The sequence below is a fragment of the Condylura cristata genome, unplaced genomic scaffold (genome assembly GCF_000260355.1).
Source record: "Condylura cristata isolate star-nosed mole 26May11 unplaced genomic scaffold, ConCri1.0 scaffold00015, whole genome shotgun sequence".
Taxonomy (NCBI): domain Eukaryota; kingdom Metazoa; phylum Chordata; class Mammalia; order Eulipotyphla; family Talpidae; genus Condylura; species Condylura cristata.
The window spans coordinates 4,323,283-4,327,385 of record NW_004567116.1 but is presented as its reverse complement, the minus strand read 5'-3'; positions in this window follow the sequence as shown (position 1 = coordinate 4,327,385).

Here is a 4,103-nt window from a genome sequence, read left to right as displayed (position 1 = left end):
TAGGATTGCTGGGTCATAAGGAAGCTCCATGTTTAGCAGTTTGATCACTACAGTTTTTTAAGAAAGGAAACTGGTCTCTCAGACTCAGGAACTTAGGCTACCGGTCTCATGAGAACAGATGCCCTCCTCGGTGTCTGAGCAGCACCAGTAACAGCCCGGCAAGCCTGGCTCGCTTCGTTCCTGCAGCCGCCCGGAGAAGCAGACCGCACTGTTCCCTTCGTTTGGCCAGTGGAGAAGCAGCCCCACAGGGGTTGAGCTACTCACCCGGTCACTGGCTCAGCAGTTGACGGTGCACAGAGAAACTGGCCAAGGACCCTGGAAAAGTAAATTAAGTCCTGTGAGGGCAGAGCGAAGTGCTGGGCAAAGCGCCTGCCTGTCTGCCGGGCGACCACAGGCTTTCCGAGCTGGCAGCCCTCTGGGAGGAGGCGGGAGCCTGTCCTGTCCTGGCTACTGTGGACAGTGTTGGAGGAAGAGAGGAGCTCGGGAAAGCGTGACCTGGTGCTCGAGTCGTAGTGGAGGGCAATCTGGGGACCCAGGGCCCCAGAAGGTTGGAAAATCTATACCGTGAAGTAGGGAAAGCTGAGACATAAGAGAAGTGGGTGACCAGAGTCCAGTAAAACGTTTCCTTGGACAAAGTGACTCAGGACAAACCAGATTAAAGGGGGACCCCCTAGTTTGTGCTCCAGGAAACCTCAAGATAGACATCGAGAAGAAAGGAGGTGAGCCAGGAGGCTGATGGGCGAGGAGGCGTCCGAGAGGACCGAGGCCCACTAGATTGGGTGGGGGAGGGAGGCCCTGTCCCTGCCCCTCCTCCACTGCCCTGTGGGGACCAGGCTTATCTGTCTCTGTAGCTCGTGGGGGGCTAGGCCAGGAAGACCCCCATTGGATGAGAAGCACCTGCCGCCCTCGTCACCAGGGGACCCTGGTTCTGTGCCAGATGCTGGGACTGGACGAGTCTTGGCGAGGTGGTGTCCCTGAGGGGAGTGAGTGTGCCATGAGAGAAAGGAAGTGTCGCTAGCTTGGCAAACAAGGGCGGGCGCTGGCTGACACTGGCGTCTGCATGCCACACCACTCCTTCCTGAGCAGCCAGGAAGACCACATCCAGCTGCTGCTGTGTGACGGGGTCTGCCAGCAGGACGTGGGCACCAGTCGGGAGAGCCACCTCCAAGCTTAACCCCGCGTGAGCCCCAGCCCAGGGCTGCTCTGTGGCAGGGTCCCCGAGGCCACATGGCCCAGAGTGTGGCTTGCAGGAGGGGCTCGCCTAAACTCTCACGGTGGGTGTCAGTGACGAACAGAGCTTCACTCTGTTAAGCCAGAGGGAGATGGCGCCTGAGCATTTTCTGCTCAGAGCCTCTCAGTCCTGGCCAGCACGTCCTGTGTCAGAGTCAGCAGATCATCTCAGAAGGCTCAGACCTCATCTCTGCCAGGCTTTCCCTCAGCATCAGGGCTCCAACCTCTTCTCCACAGCCCCGCCCACCACAGGGCCTTTGCACTGACTTTGGTCATGTACCTTTGGTCAGTCTGCTCTCACGCTCCGTAATGACCCTGCAAACCTGCTCATTCCTCAAACCCTTGGCTTTTTATTTCCCTCCATTTTCAGGAGATGACCTTACTGACTTCCTTCAGAGAAAAACCATCAGATAGGGGCTCTCTGGCCGCCCCACGTCCACACGTGACCCGTTCCCGCTTCGGCTCTGTCCTCTTTTGATCTCAGCGCAGGTGCTACTTCCCCAAGAAGCCTCCCCTGACCTCTTCATTTTGAAACTACCTGGTGATGCTCTGACCTGTTTGTGTCGGCCTTTTGCTCCCACCCTCCTGGCCTCACTTGCCACATACAAAGTGTCCCTGCGCATCTCAGCAATGAGGAAAAGGGCCCGCTCTGGTGGCGCAATGCGTTAAAGCACAGCATGGCAAAGCTGGCCACAGCCACTTCAGTGCTACTTCCATCCCTGGCCAGGGTGTGGCTACTTCCATCCCCGGCCACATGGCGCGGCCGACCTCTCCTGTCTCGCCTGTTCGCTGCTCCCCTCAGCAGTGGACTTTGTCGATCCACCTTTGCTGCTTCCTGCTCTGGCTCAGGAGAATTCTCTCACCACCCTGCACCTCTGGCGTGTATCCCAGTTCTGTATGAATAAACAAATAAACCTTAAAAAAAAAAAAATAAAGAGGCCCTCCCTGGTGGCGCAGCGGGTTAAAGCACAGCACTGAGAAGCTAAAGCCACTTCCGCATGAGTTCCATCCCCGCCTGCCCTGGAGGTGACCACATGGCGCGCAGACCTCTCCTGACCCGCCCGCTGCTCCCCTCAGCAGTGTGCTTCATCAATCTGCCTGTTCTGCTCCCCACTCTGTCTCTGGTGAAGCCTCTCGCCGCCCCTGAGCCTCTGGCCTGTACCCCAGTTCTGTATGCACAAATTAATAGATCTTAAAAAAAAAAAAAGAAATGAGGTAAAAAATTGGCATTCAAGCCGATGGCAGAGCTCAAAGCGGAGCTTCCCAACAGCGAGTGCCTGGGCCTGCAGAAGCCTCAGGCCTCCTCCTGGAGTGAGATCTCCTTGGTCCCTCTCCAGTTCCAGTGGTTCATTGTGCTCGAAGAATTGGCCCCCGCTTTCCAAGTGGCTGGATGCCCTTGCACTGGGGAGAGGGTTGTAATGAATTAGATCGGCCTCTCTCACTATAGAAAGTGGAGACTCTTGGTTCTCTGCCCAGGCCTCGGGAAGAAGCAGGCTCCCAAATCCAGGCATGCTTCATGCAATCAACACTGTATCTGTCGCTGGGCCCTGGAGCCCAGGCCACCGGGTCCTTCCACCCTCCCTGGGGCCGGCGCTGCACTGCTCCTTGGGAAGAGAAGCAGAAGGGGCCGGGACGGGTGTCCAGTGGGCTCTGCACTCCCACAGACAGACTCTTTGTGCTCAAATCCCCGTTCAATCTGGCGCAACTTAGAATCTCCCTGCTGCCTGAGGCGGGCACATGCACCCACTCCCTGCCCCGGCCTAGCCTGGCAGCTCCTTCCCACGTGGCAGTGTTCTCCACCTTTCTGGGCGCGGGTGGGAGGGCTCTGCCCCGGCAGCCACGCGTCCCCACTGCTGTCCCACCAGCTCTGTGGGACAGCATGACCCACGGTGACACAGGACACGCACGGAGCCTTGCCCACTGCCAGGGGCCGGGAAGCCCGAGCCGGGACTGGCACTGCGCTGGTGCCTGTGTTTCCCGACACCCCACTTGTCCCAGCCTTGCCCACCCTCCTGGCCTTTGTAGGACTTGCTGTCGACCCCACCAAAATTCCTGTTTCCTCACTGTCTTCTCTGGGTCTGTTGTTGTGGAAGATTTGTTTATTTATACAAGAACTGGGATGTAAGCCAGATTGGGGGCAGGGTGAGGGGTCACCAGACACAGAGTGGGCAGCAGAACAGGCCGATGGACTGAAATCCACTGCTGAGGGGAGCAGCGGGCGGGTCAGGAGAGGTCTGCTGTGCCCTGTGGGTCAGGGATCGGACTCAGGCCACAGTGGCTGCCGAGAGCTTCGAAGTGCTGAGACTAAACCCCTGCGCCACCAGTGTATTCCAATACATCTACCTGTTCTGCTCCCCACTCTGTCTCTGGTGAATCTTCTCACATCCCACCTCTGGCCTGCACCCCAGTTCTTACATGCATAATTAAATAAATCTTTAAAAAAAATTCCCTTGGCACCTCACCCCAGTGAGAATGGCACATCTTCAAACAACTAGCAACAACAAATGTTGGTGAAGATGTGGAGAAAAAGGAACTCTCCTGCACTACTAGTGGGAATGCAAACTAGTACAACCACCATGGAAAACTGTTTGGAGGTTCCTCAAACTGCTAGACATGGCGCTTCCCTATGACCCAGCAATCCCACTTCTAGGTATCTACCCAAAGACACAAAAACACCGATTCAGAAAGATACCCACACCCCCATGTCCATTGCTGCTTTATTCACGATTGGAAAGACATGGAAACAGCCCAAATGCCCAAAAGTAGATGATTGGATTAAAAAGATGTGGTACATATACACAATGGAATATTACTCAGCAACAACAAAAAAGAAACACATGCCTTTTGCAGCAACATGGATGGAGCTGGAAAAG